This window comes from Leptonychotes weddellii, chromosome 1 (assembly GCF_054177405.1).
Source record: "Leptonychotes weddellii isolate Sample4059 chromosome 1, ASM5417740v2, whole genome shotgun sequence".
Lineage (NCBI taxonomy): Eukaryota > Metazoa > Chordata > Mammalia > Carnivora > Phocidae > Leptonychotes > Leptonychotes weddellii.
The window spans coordinates 4,332,277-4,347,502 of NC_138369.1; the positions used below are offsets into that span (position 1 = coordinate 4,332,277).

The following is a 15,226-nucleotide window of genomic DNA, read 5'->3' on the forward strand; positions in this document are numbered from 1 at the left end:
AAAAAAAATTAATTAATTTAAAAAAATCTGATATAAAATTTCATGGTACTGGATAAAGGGTGTGTGCAGTACAACTTCTGGAAGTAAAAACTATAATTTTCAGGTAGCTTAATGTACTCCTTGATCTCTTTATTCAAAAATATTCATTGGGTTCCTTCTTTGTGTAGCAAACTCTTCATCTGAAATTCATGCCAAGAGTATCAACATTATCCTCCCTCCCCCACCCCGCTAGTCCACCCACTTCTGGACTCCATTATCCTTGGTTGTAGACACTCAGTTCTTACTGTGCTGGTCTAAATTATTAAAAATAACGATAAGAACAACTAACATTAACTAGGAACTTAGTAGATGTTTGGAGTTTACCAATATTCTTTTACTGAATGCTCATAACTTCAATCTATGTGGTGGGCACAACTACCATCCCCCCATTGATAAGAGGAGCAAGTGCTTATTTTACCCAAGCATGGGCAAAAATTTGCATTGGTGAGTCATGTGGACAAAACTTAAAGGAATATCTTTCCAATTTCAGACCCTGGCTTTGATCTCATCTACTTATCAGACCGAGCTAACATCTCTTTGCCTTAGTATTTTTAGTCTTGGAGGGTCACAGCTTCACCCTTCTTGGCGTTTCTTCATCTCTCTACACGTGTTGGATGAGTACAGGCTCACTCCCCGGTGTGCATGCACACACACACACTCACACGTGTCATCTCTCCTAGACAGTTGCCACCAAGAACCCCATTCTGTTTTATAAAACACAATTTTCCTTTGAAGAAACACAACAGCACGTTCTATTCTGAAGTCATGATATCATCATCAACACATTTTCAATACAAATTTCTAGAAGGCACTACCACACATCTTCCAATAGATCCAGGTAAAAGACTTGCAGATAAATCACTTCCAAGAATAGGAGAAAGCATTATTCTCAGAAGCAGCCATGGCAAACATGGGTTCTGCCTCATCTTCAAGTTGTATTTCTTTGCATAGATCACTTAAACACATGGGGTTGATGTGAAGTTTAAATCAGGTAATATGTGCAAAACATTTAGCACTGCACCCAACACATAGTGATGAATGATACTTATTATTGCTCCTGTTCCTTTTCAGAGTCATGACATTTAAAGCCATTGCTCAGCTATTTATCCTGGGCTGTTCTTGGGGCCTTGGCCTTTTTATGGTTGAAGAGGTCGGGAAAGTGATCGGATCAGTCATTGCATACACATTCACCGTCATCAATGTCCTTCAGGGTGTTTTGCTCTTTGTGGTACACTGTCTCCTTAATCGCCAGGTAAGGCTAATTATTTTGTTTCTCAACAGCCAACTCTCAAAGTCTTATTGAATGGTTGTTCCCATTCTCACCTTTCTCTGACATTTCATATTTGTATTTGGGTTTCCTTATTCTGAAAGGAGGGTTTAGGTGATGATTTGATATGCTGTGTGCTCTGGGTTTCACTAGCATCTGACTAACCTTCACATTCCAACCTATCTCTTAAGAGTATGCCTTTTTGTCACCTGGGGATGACACATCAAAATACCATAGACTGTGTGGCTTGGGCAACAGAAATTTCTCGTATAATTCTAGAGGCTGGAAATCTGAGTTCAGAGTTCCTGTGCAGTTGGGTTCTTGTGAGATCTCTGTTCTTTTTTGCAGATGGCCACCTTCTTGCTCTACCCTTACATGGGAAAGAGAAGGAGAGAGCTTTTATGCCTCTTCTTATCAGGACACTAATCCTATTGGATCAGGGCTCCACCCTTGTGGCCTCATTTAATCTTAACTGCTTCTATAAAGGCCATCATGTCTTCAAATACAGTCATACTGGGAAGTTAGGGCTTTAACATGTGAAGTTTGAGGAGACATAGTTCAGTCCATAGCAGAGCATGTATCAGTCAGCATAAGGGAGATTATGATTCAGTAACTTATAGCCACCACCCTCTAATTTCAGTGGTTTATAACAATAAAGGTTTATTTCTTGCTCATGCTACATAGCCATGGCTTGATCTACATTGTCTTCACTCTGGGATATAGGTTGAATAAGGTCAGCCCTTATTTAGAACACTGGTATTCTCATGGCCAAGGGAAGGGAGATCCTGGCAAAGTGAGCTTAATTAGCTCTCTTTCATTGGGTGGAGCAAGTTCCTTGGCCATACCTGAGTTCACCAGAAAGAGGATACAGAAGCCTCTTATAGTGAGGTGCACTTTATGGAGGGACACTGGAATATTTGACTTACTATGCCAAAAACAGAGTGACTTCAGCTTTAATGTAGGTTTTCCACTGAGTAGGTTGCTGTGTGACCTTAGCCAGCCATCTTACCCTCTCTGAGCCTCAATCTTCTCACCTGTGTTCGTGGCAATACCTGCCTCACAGGATTAAGAATTAAAAGAGATATTGCGGGGGGGGGCAAGATGGCAACAGAGTAGGGGACCTTGTTCCATCTGGTCTCTCAAAGTTAGATGGATATTTATCAAACCATTCTGAACACACATGAATTCAACCTGAGATGTAAGAAGATTTATCTGGATCTCTACAAGCAGAAAAATGACTACTTTTTGCAAAGTAGGAGGTGCAGAACCTTGAAGCTTTGGGGGAAATATCAGAAGATAAACAGAGGGGGAATGGACCCTCCATAAGCTAACCCCTGGAAAGTGATATAACACTGGAGCAAAAAATGAGGACCCTTAGAAATCTGCTCCAGTGAGAGACATCCCTTTCTGAAAAGGGCACAGGGGATGAATAAGGCAGAATTCTAGGTGGATCATTGTGGTCTCAGAATTCCAGGAGACTCAGAAAGTATGGGGGAGTCTGACTAGTAGAGTGCCCAAGCAGTGGAGCGAGGAGAGTGGTTATGGTCAATGAGCCCAGAAGGGACTCTCAGATCCAGTCACCATAAACTGCCAGCTGGCTTGTAGCGAGACCACTCTCTTCCTGACCACCCTGAAAAGGACTAGAAGGTGCAGGCTATTTAACATCTCAGGTGAGATATAAAACGGCTTGTGCCCATGACTGGACAACAGCTCTCAGGGTAGTGTGGCCCATGAAAGAATACTGGGGAGGCACCCAGCCATGAACTGGGAGCCACAGAAGAGGGTACATGCACAAGCCCACAGCCACTAGCAATTGCTAAGTAACAAAGCGCACAGATGCTCTCAGGTCCCCATAACTCCCCTGGGAGAGTTGCGGAGGGTGGGAATAGCACGAGTCTGTGGAGTTTGGTACACACAGAAGTGGAGATGATTTGACCTGGCAGGTTTATTGAAGAAAGGGGACAGCGAACTTGTGGCTCTGGGCCAGAGATTCCTGAATGGCCATATTTGTTCTGACCCTCTAAAGAGAAGCCGAAACCCACCAGGGAACAAAAGCCACACAAATGACCAGCTCACATTAAGCTCATCCCCCTGACAAGGGGTGGGGCATTCCATCCAGGTAAAGACACCTGAGAAGCCAAGCAGCAGGCCCCTCCCCCAGAAGATAGACTGGAAGAACAGGTGAATGATAAGCTTATTTCCCAAAGGACTGTAAAACTCCAGTGCCAGGGGGAAAATAATATAGGAAGCTCCAGGTTCTCTCATGAAGCATTTATACTTCAGGCTAAAATTTTACGTTTTTTTTTTGTTTCTTTTCTTTTTCTTTCTTTTTTTGTTTTACCCTGTTCATGTTTCAAATAGATTCTTATTTCTCAAGTTATGTTTTAGGCTGCTTTTTAACTTTTATTTGTTCACTTCTACGTTTTATAGACTATTCCCCATACTAGTCCATTTTTCACTCTATTCAATTTTATCTTGATAAATATATAAGTTCTGATTTCTTTGCAATTTTGGGATATAGTGTCTTCAAACACACAGGCCAAAAATCAATCAGGAACAGGCAGATAACCCTGCTTTGTCCACCCTGAGAGATTATAAGCTCTCCCCCACCTTTTTTTATTGTTTTGGATCATCTTGGCTTTGTTTGCATATCTGTGGTAGCTTCCGACCACTTTGGATTTTTTTTAGGGTGCATTTCGCTTGGGTGGTGGTTGATATTTTGGACTCTGTTCATTCACTCAACCATCCCTCTACAGAATGACTAGGAGGAGGAACTCTCAACAAAGAAAAGAACCTGAGACAATGTCCTCTGCCACAGAACTAATGGATATGGAAATAAGCAAGATGTCAGAGATAGAATTCAGGATAGCAATAATGAAGTCAATAGCTAGGCTTGAAAAAAAGCATTAATGACAGTATAGAATCTCTAAGGGAAGAAATGAGATGTAATTAGGCCAAACTTAAAAATGCTATGACTGAGATACAGTCTAAACTGGATAGTCTAACAGCCAGAGTAAATGAGGCAGAATAGAGAATAGTGATCTAGAAGATAAGCTGATGGAAAGGAAGGAAGTCGAGGAAGACAGAGATAAGCAGCTAGCAGCCTATGAAAATAGAGAGATTAATGATACCATGAAATGTTCCAATGTCAGAATTATTGGGATCCCTGAGAGGGTGGAGAGAGAGAGAGGACTAGAAGGTATATTTGAACAAATCATACCTGAGAACATCCCTAATCTGGGGAAGGAAACAACCATTCAAGTCCAAGAGGCAGAGAGGACCCCTACCAAAATCAATAAAAATAGATCAACACCCTGACATATAATAGTGAAGCTTGCAAATCTTACAGCTAAAGAAACTATCCTGAGAACAGTTAAGGGGAAGGAGGTTCCTTACATATGAACAGAACATCAGAATAACATCAGACCTATCAGCAGAGACCTGGCAAGCCAGAAAGGGCTGGCAAGACATATTCAGGTTACTAAATGAGAAGAACATGCAGCCAACAATATTTCATCCAACAAGGCTGTCATTCAGAATGGATGGAGAGGGACACCTGGGTGGCTCAGTCATTAAGTGTCTGCCTTCGGCTTGGATCATGAGCCCAGGGTCCTGGGATCAAGCCCTGCATCAGGCTCCCTGCTCAGCAGGAAGCCTGCTTCTCCCTCTCCCTCTCCCACTCCCCCAGCTTGTGTTCCTGCTCTCACTATCTTTCTCTCTGTCAAATAAATAAATAAAATATTTTTTAAAAGAATGGATGGAGAGATAAAGAACTTCCAGGACAGGCAGAAAATGAAAGAATATGTGACCACCAAGCCAGCCCTGCAAGAAATATTAAGGGGGATTTGGTAAGCAAAGAGAGACCCCAAGTGTAATATAGACCAGAAATTAACAAGACCATCTACAGAAACAAGGACTTTACAGGCAATACAATAGCACTAAATTCATATCTTTCAATAGTTACTCTCAATGTAAATAGGCTGAATGCTCCCATAAAAAGACACAGGATTTCAGATTGGATAAAAAAGCAGGACCCATCCATATTGTCTACAAGAGACTCGTTTTGAACCTAAAGAAACATCCACACTGAAAGTGAGGGGACAGAGAACCATTTACCATGCCAACGGACCTCAAAAGAAAGCTGGGGTAACAATCGTCATAACAGACAAATTAGATTTTTTTTATTATTATTATGTTATGTTAGTCACCATACAATACATCATTAGTTTTTTTAACTTTTTTTATTATGTTAATCACCATACATTACATCATTAGTTTTTGATGTGGTGATCCATGATTCATTGTTTTCCTATAACACCCAGTGCTTCAAATTAGATTTTAAACCAAAGACTGTAGTAAGAGATGTAGAGGGACACTATATCATACTTAAAGGGTCTATCCAACAAGAAGATCTAGCAATTGTAAATATCTATGCCCCCAACATGGGAGCAGCCAATTATATAAAACAACTAATAACCAAAAAAAGAAACATATTGAAAATAATACATTAATAGTAGGAGACTTCAACACTCGATTCACAGCAATGGACAGATAATCTAAGCTGAAGATCAACAAAAAAACAAGAGCTTTGAATGACACATTGGACCAGATGGACTTCATAGATATATACAGAACATTCCATCCCAAAACAACAGAATACTCATTCTTCTTGAGTGCACATTGAACTTTCTCCAGAATAGACCACATACTGGGTCACAAATCAAGTCTCAACCAATACCAAAAGATTGAGATTATTCCCTGCATATTTTCAGAACACAATGCTTTGAAACTGGAATTCAACCACAAGAAAAAAATTTGGAAGGAACTCGAACTGTTGGAGGTTAAAAAGCATCCTACTAAAGAATGAATGGGTCAACCAGGAAATTAAAGAAGAACATAAACAATTCATGGAAACCAATGAGAATGAAAACACATCGGTCCAAAACCTATGGGATAATGCAAAGGTGGTCCGAAGGGGGAAATACATAGCCATCCAAGCCTCTCTCAAAAAATTAGGAAAATCCCAAATGCACAAGCTAACCTTACACCTAAAGGACCAGGAGAAAGAACAGCAAATAAAGCCTAAACCAAGGAGGAGAAGAGAAATAATAAAGATTAGAGCAGAAATCAATGAAATAGAAACTAGAACAGTAGAACAAAACAATGAAACTAGAAACTGGTTCTTTGAAAGAATTAATAAGATCGATAAACCTCTGGCCAGACTTATCCAAAAGAAAAGAGAAAGGACCCAAATTAATAAAATCATGAATGAAAGGGGAGAAATCATGACAAATACCAAGGAAATAGAGACAATTATTAGAACTTATTAACAGCAGCTATATGCCAACAAACTAGGCAATCTGGAAGAAATGGATGCATTCCTAGAAACTTATAAACTACCAAACTGAAACAGGAAGAAATAGACAATCTGAACAGACCCATAACCAGCAAGGAAATTGAAACAGTAATCAAAAACCTCCCAAAACACAAGAGTCCAGGGCTAGATGGCTTCCCAGGGGAATTCTGCCAAACATTTAAAGAAGAAATCATGGATACCAGCCCTTTATCTGTAGTGTCATTTGCAAATATCTTCTCCCATTCTGTGGGAGTTTGTCTCTTTGTTTTGTTGATTGTTTCCTTTGCTGTGCAGATGCTTTTTATCTTGATGAAGTCCCAAAAGTTCATTTTTGCTTTTGTTTCCCTTGCCTTTGGAGGCATGTTTTGAAAGAAGTTGCTGTGGCCAACGTTGAAAAGGCAACTACCTATGTTCTCCTCTAGGATTTTGATGGATTCCTGTCTCACATTGAGGTCTTTCATCCATTTTGAGTTGGTCTTTCTGTGTGGTCATGCCATTGTTGTTTAACATAGTACTAGAAGCCCTAGCATCAGCAATCAGACAACAAAAAGAAATAAAAGGCACCCAAATTGGCAAAGAAGAAGTCAAACTCTCACTCTTCACAGATGATATGATACTTTATGTGGAAAACCCAAAAGACTCCACCCCTAAATTACTAGAACTCATATAGCAATTCAGCAATGTGGCAGGATACAAAATCAATGCACAGAAATCAGTGGCATTTTTATAGACTAACAATGTAACTGAAGAAAGAAATTAAGGAATTGATTCAATTTATAATAGCACCAAAAACCATAAGATACCAAGGAATAAATCTAACTAAAGAGGTAAAGGATCTATACTCTAGAAACTACAGAACACTTACGAAAGAAATTGAGGAAGACACAAAAAGATAGAAAAACATTCCATGCTCTGGGATTGGAAGAACAAATATAGTTAAAATGTCTTACTGCCCAGAGCAACCACACTTTCAATGCAATCCTTATCAAAATACCATCAACATTTTTCACAGAGCTGGAACAAACAATCCTAAAATTTGTATGGAACCAGAAAAGACCCTGAATCACCCCAAGAAAATGTTGAAAAATAAAAACAAAGCTGGGGGCATCACAATGCCTGACTTCAAGCTATATTACAAAGTTGTGATCATAAGACAGCATAGTATTGGCACAAAAACAGACACATAGATTAATGGAACAGAATAGAGATCCCAGAAATGGACCCTCAACTCTATGGTCAACTAATCTTCGACAAAGCAGGAAAGAACATCCAGTGGAAAAAAGACAGTCTCCTCAATAAATGGTGCTGGGAAAATTGGACAGCCACATGCAGAAGCATGAAACTAGATCATTTTCTTACACCATACCCAAAGATAAACTCAAAATAAATGAAAGACCTCAATGTGAGACAGGAATCCATCAAAATTCTAGAGGAGAACAGAGGAAGTAGCCTCTTTGACATTGGACACAGTGACTTCTTTCAAGACATGTCTCCAAAGACAAGGGAAACAAAAGCAAAAATGACCTTTGGGGACTTCATCAAGATAAAAAGCTTCTGCACAGCAAAGGAAACAGTCAACAAAACTAAGAGGCAACCCACAGAATGGGAGAAGATATCTGCAAATGTCATTACAGATAAAGGGCTGGTATCCAAGATCTTTAAAGATCTTCTCAAACTCAACTCCTAAAAAACAAAGAATCCAGTCAAGAAATGGGCAGAAGACATGAACAGACACTTCTCCAAAGAAGAAATATAAATTGTCAACAAACACATGAAAAAATGCTCAACGTCACTAGCCATCAGGGAAATACAAATCAAAAGCACAATGAGATACCACCTTACACCAGTTAGAATGGCTAAAATTAACAAGACAGGAAACAACAAATGTTGGCGAGGATGTGGAGAAAGGGGAACTCTCTTACACTGTTGGTGGGAATGCAAGCTGGTGAGCCACTCTGGAAAACAGCATGGAGGTTCTTCAAAAAGTTAAGAATAGAGCTACCCTATGACTCAGCGATTGCACTACTAGGTGTTTACCCCAAAGATACAGGATGTAGTGAAAAGAAGGGCACATGCACCCCAATATTCATAGTAGCAATGTCCACAATAGCCAAACTGTGGAAGGAGGGGAGATGTCCTTCAACAGATGAATGGATAAAGATGTGGTTCATATATACAAAGAATATTACTCAGCCATCCTAAAGGTTGAATACCCACCATTCACTTTGAGATGGATGGAACTGGAGGGGATTATGTTAAGTGAAATAAGTCAAGCAGAGAAAGGGAATTATCATATGTTTTCACTCATATGTGGAACATAAGGAATATCATGGAGGACCACAGGGGAAGGGAGGGGAAACTGAATGGAAAGAAATCAGAGAGGGAGACAAACCATGAGAGACTCTGGACTCCGGGAAACAAACTGAGGGTTACAGAAGGGACGGTGTGGGAGAATGGGGTGACCAGGTGATGGGTATTAGGAGGGCATGTGTTGGGATGAGCACTGGGTGTTATATACAACTAATGAATCATTGTACACTACATCAAAAACTAATTATGTACTATATGCTGGCTAATTGAACATAATAATAAAAAAATTAAAATAAGAAAGAAAGAAAGAAAGTTAAAAAAGAGATAATGCAATATGAATCTCCTAGTGCAGTCCTTGGCATACATTAAGTTCTTGTAAGGGTCATCTTCTTGTATTTTTACTCCTTTTAGATGATTGGAAACAGTTTTCCTGGCTTTTCTCGCTTTGCTATTGGGCAGGACTACCAACCATTAAGATGCTGGAGACAAAGACAGCTGCATAACACTTCATTTATTTCTCTTTCATCTCCTAGTGCCTTCTTAATTGTTGGTATCCTCACACCCAGAAGTACAGTACAACTTAAGTGTCTTTGTGAAATAATGTTGAATATTAAATATTTAAATATCTTTTTATAACACGTTAAGCAGGTTTCAGGAAGGAATCCATGCAATCACAGGGAGTGGTTCAGCATAGCAGTTAGTGTCGGGGCTCTGGTGTGAGAATGATGAGGTGCTGAAGGCTGGCTGTATGACGTTAATAAGTCCATTTACTTCCAACAGCTTCAGCTTCTTTATCTTTAATTGGGGGTAATAGAAGAACCTTCCTCACTTGGTTTATGTAGGATGAAATTATATATTGGGTAAAATAAAGTGTACTGGAGATTGCTAGTGTTCAATAAATGTTGACTTTCATTGTTATAATCACCACCACCACCACCATCATCTGCACTGTCATCATTATGACCATCATCACTTCCATGATAACCATCACCTTCTCCATCCTCCTCCTCTTCATTGTCAGAATCATCATCACCACCACCACTCTATAGACTCTAAAGAGACTTTGTGATGCCTGAAATTTATTTAGTAAATACATTCAGCAAAAGTTGAATTTTAGAATGAACCTAGAAGAGGATGTCCAAGACTATACAGGAAACCAATGAGAGGGTAGTCATGGGGCTTGGCATGTATATCTTTAACCTCCTATTCAGGGTCCTTTCTCCCTAAGTAAGCTCCTGATGTGACACAAACCTCTATATTCCTCAGGTGCGAATGGAATACAAGAAGTGGTTTAGTGGGATCTGGAAAGGGGTTGAAACTGAAAGTATTGAGGTAACACATTCTACGACCCAAACCAAAACGGTAAGACCAACTTCTCTACAATGCTGTGTACTGGCTGAACCCAACATCTTGTACTGCCAGGAGTTTCCTGGTCTCTTGATCTGAAGGAAAAGAGAAATTACATTACTTCCTCCATTATGCTGGTGCTTTCTGGTTTTTGAGGCCAAAATCAGTGGAACACTTCCCTTCCCTTCCTTCTTCCTTTCTTCCTCCCTTCCTTCTTCCTTCCTTCCTTTCTCTCCCTCTCTCTCTCCAGTCTTTCCATAAACATCCAAATGATATTTATCAAGAAACTTAAATTTATTTAACAATGTTCATTTAACAAATATTTACTGAGTAGCCAGTACATGCCAGATGCTGTTTTAGGTGCTGGGGAAACAGCAGAAGATACACTGACAAAAATCCTTGCCCTCACAGAACTAATATTCTGGTTGGGGGAGGCTGAGAATAAACCCCCAAACATGGATTATACAGTATTTCACAAAGTGATGTGGGCTATGGAAAAATACAGAGCAGTGAAGAGAAATCAGGACTCATGAGGTGGGGGGAGTTTGGTTTCCAGTATGGTGGCCACTGACAATCTTTCACTGTCTATCACCACCTTCTATTTTAATTCTCTGCATGTTGTGCCTCTCTGTATGATACTTGTTTTATTCTGAAAAATATGAAAGTGTTTACGTTTGGTCAATCTCTACCCCCTGAAGTTTCAGTGCTGTGGTTACTATGATTTTCCTTCTACCTAGAGCAATGCCTGGCCCACAAAAGATGCTCACTTAACTTGTTGAGTGTCTAAGGTCCTTGTTTATAGATGAGAACTCAGACTGGGAAAGTCCACATAATTGGCCTGAAGCTACTCAGCTGGGTACAGGGGTTCAGACTCAGGTCTGTTTTCCTCTGAAAGTTGACAACATTCCTTGGTTGTCACCAGAGTTGTTTGTCACTGCAGATCGTCAACAACTTTTGGGACCAGCTTCCTGGGACATGCACTTTCAGACCGAGGACAATTCTGTTTACTGGCTGCTGACTGTGTCCTAACAGTATATGCCACTGATTCACCCCTTGGCTGAAATCACCAGCAGTCAAAGGTTATGCCAACCTGAACTGTGTAAAGGAACTGTCCCAACACATGTGGTCTCCAAAAGCATGTTGCATAGTGGAACCCATTGCATGGATTCTGGGGCTCACCGGATTTGAGTTTGAATCTTGATTCTTTCAGGTTCCAGCTGGTAGATGCTGGGCAAGGAGCTTAACCTCCCTGAGCCTCAATTCGTTCATCATTGAAATGTCTGGTTGACTGAGTAACAAAACAATGTACATGAAAGCACTTTGCTCTACTCTGAACCATGTCAACACTACTTGTATGAACACCACATTATCAAGAGTCAACTATATAGAAGGCCCCAAACAGTGATCCTATCCTCTTATCTTTGGACAACATTTTACATTCTAAAATGCACATATTCAGGGCTCAGCATCCCAATCTTGGTTTCAGCTCAGGTCATGATCTCAGGGTTGTGAGATCCAGCCCCACCTCAGGCTCCGAGCTAAGCGTGGAGTTTGCTTGAGATTCTCTCTCTCCCTCTCTCTGCCCCTCCCCCAACTCGTTCTCACACTCTCTCTAAAAAATTAAATACGTAAAAATAAAAAACAAAAAGTGGATATTCAACCTTACAGGCTTCATTGATCCTCTGTAGCATTTAGTGATCCTTCATTGTTTGAATGGAGCCAACGTGCCTGAGTTCAAGTCCCAACTCCACCACTTCCAGGCTGCATGAGCCTGTACTAACCATTTACTGTCTCTAAGCCTCAGGACTTCATCTGTATGATGAGGATGGTGATAGGATCTATCTCATCATGAGAAGAAAGCAAGGTTATATGTGTTAAGAGCTTAGAATGCTGCTTGGCACACAGTAAACAAACACCCTGAAAATGTTTGTGAAAAGATCAGATAAATAAAAAGACCATCATAGATGGTGTTTGGGGGAGGAAAGACTGTAAAGTCAGGTATTAAGATATTAGTCAGATCTTAATGAACTTTGGATCTTAGAGAAATTCTGGTTTGTCATTTCCTGAGGTGTTAATTTCTTTTCAGCTTGTTCTACATATTATCTCCCCAAATAGGAGGAACCAGGGACGTCATCAGAAGTCTTTCCCAGAAGAGATGCTCCTTCTGTGCAACCTCAGCATCAGACTCCTATCCCTGCTTTTTGGCTAAGAACATAAAACTGAGCTGCTTCTGGACAGCGCCCCCTGTGGTCACACGTGGATTGGACAAATGCCACCATCTGTATCTTCCTCCTGAAAGCAGTTCTGAGGCCTTACTCTATTGGCTTCTCGGTCCTTAGAAAGAAGGGGTCATGGGGAAACCTCTGAGACCCATACCCAGTATTGTTTACCACATGCCATTAAATGTTCAAGGAATAATTTTTAATAATGAAGGAATAAGGGGATTTTCTTCTTCCAGCTATTGCTACCTTGCCCAGGATTTATTGGCCAACATCTAGATTCACCTGGCAGGTTTCTCTCTCTGGGCATTTGATGTTGCATTTTATGCTCTTGAAGATTTTGCAAACTCGACACTTTCAGAATTCAGTAATTCCCATATGAATAAGTATTTAAAAAGGGGGGTTGCATTCTTGCAATGCAAAATTCCACCACCATCCATCTTAGGAGCACGTTGTCAACAGGAAGGGTCTTGTGGCCAGGAGACCAGCACCGACTCCTTTGTTAGATGACTTTCAAACTTACTCATTTATTGGGTTAATTTTGTTTTCTTAGTGTCATCTGGAAATGCTCCCAAACCAACAGCATGAAGGTCACAGCAGTTGTTTGGCCTTATTTGTTTTCTTTTAATATCTCTAATTTCTTTTTCAAAGTAATTGGATTCTAGGAATGTTTTTCAGCACTGGAATTAATAAATGCATGGCTAACTTTGTTACCAGAAGGTATTTTAAAACCAATTTTACATGATAACAGCAGGAAAGGTAAAAATAGGAGCAAAGAGTTGCCAGATTCATTTGAAGAGATTTCATGTGCAGTTTTTAGGTGGTGGACCAAAGACTGTGTCCCTTTTCTGCTTAATCAGCTCAAGTGTCTCTTCCACATGGCAGCAATGCAACAAGAGTATATGATTCACTCCATCTGCTGGCCTTAAAATATTGTTATTCCTTTTGAACAGTAAAAATTTTGGGAGATTCACATGCTTTCAAAAGGTATGCCTGCAGTGTTAATTTTTATATCTGCAATTTCAAATTTGCACAAATAAAACTTGCAGGAAATGCAACCTTCCTGGGCAGTTGACAAATCCTTGCACTTAAGTCCCACAAGTGTTGCTGCTGTTTTTGTGTTCAAGACAGTTGCAAGAAGAGGATAAACCAGCCAAATGTTCTAGGTGCTGTGCACTTGGACCTCTCTATTCAATATTTTTCCTCCCCTCCCAACATGAAGTCTGCTTTCTTTCTCTTTTCTGCCTCTCTCACTCCTTTGCTTTCTTTAAGAAGTAGCTTCTTCATCCTTCAAGAACCTTTTCTTCTTCTAGCTCTCAGAAATCCATCTCCTTTACCCACTCTATTATCATCTGTATGACTTGACTTACCCTGTATTTTGTGTGCTGTTGCACACATGATGTGTGTGCTTGTAAATCATGCCTGCTTGGATCATAAACTTCTGGAAGGTCAGAATGATAAATGTCTTAATGATAAATTAAAAAGGTGATAAGTGAAATGTTCCTTGCCTCCACTTAGAGCATTACTTCTCAAGGTCTGCACTATTGACATTTTGGGTTTTATAATTCTTGGTTGTGGGTGGCTATCCTTTGCATTGCCGGATGTTGAGCAGCATCCCTGGCCTCTACCAGTTAGATGCCAGTAACCACCCCACCCCACACACCCATTGCAACAATCAAAAATGTCTCCAGACATTTTCACCTGGGAATAGAAATGATCCTGTTGAGAATTTACTGGTCTAAGCATTAGTTCATAGTGAACAGGCAACTGCTGAAGAAGTCCTTTGTGGTCAGCCAGCTGTTCCAGGAAATGAATAATCAAACAGAAGCCAGAATGTGGTTGCTAGGTGCCTACTCTATACTTAGAGGTGGTGGTATGTGTGGGGAACGCCTCTTGTGTTGTCTGCCCAGTTCTTCTTTTCTGGGAACTGCCCACCCCACTGAGGTAGAAGCAAAATCCACTTCTGCTTCTATGCAACATGCACTTTTGCTTAGAGGGCCCATGCTTGGGTTAGTGCTCCAGAGGAGAGAAAATAAAACTAAGGGACTCGAAGATGGGAGCTCTTAAGATTTTCTTTTATTGCATCAGAGAATACTTTGAGAGCCTGATTTTGAAAAAGTGACTCCTCTCCCTGCAAAAACACATATAGGCAGCAATCAATCAGAGATGCTTTTATTTGTAAGTAATAGAAACCTAACTGACCTGCTTTGCTGCTCCAAATGTGGCCTGATAATGCATAGTGGCATCTGAATCATGTGGAAATCTGGTACAAATGCAGAATCTTAGGCTCAGTCCCACATCCAGTGAATTGGGCTCTTCATTATAACAAGATCTCCAGGAGAGTTTATGCAAGTTAAAGTTTGAGAAACCTGGGGTCTGTGGATCTGCATCATCAGCATTGCCTGGGAGCTTGTTTAAAATGCAAACATCAGATGTCACCTGGGAATCATCACCAGACTCAAAATCCCTGCAGTTGGGGGCCCAGGAATCCATGGCTTAGCAAACTCTACAGGAGGTTGAGAAACACTGTCCTGCTCAAAGCGAGGTCCTCAAACCAGCAGCAAAACACTGACTACTTATTAGAGATTTAGCACTGCAGCCTTCACTCTAGACCTACTGAAGCAAACCTGCATTGTAACAAGACTCTCAGTAGATGTGGATGTTCATTTGCACTTGGGAAGCACTGCT

At 40.5% G+C, this 15,226-nt stretch overlaps 1 long non-coding RNA gene across 1 annotated transcript; it reads left to right on the plus strand.

The window, feature by feature from the left end:
- Positions 1–1,107: 1,107 nt before the first annotated feature.
- LOC145717834 (uncharacterized) lies at positions 1,108–14,040 on the plus strand. Its single transcript, XR_014141310.1, has 3 exons — positions 1,108–1,291; positions 10,239–10,334; positions 12,435–14,040. It is a non-coding gene; the product is annotated as an uncharacterized LOC145717834 (long non-coding RNA).
- The last annotated feature ends 1,186 nt before the right edge of the window (positions 14,041–15,226 follow it).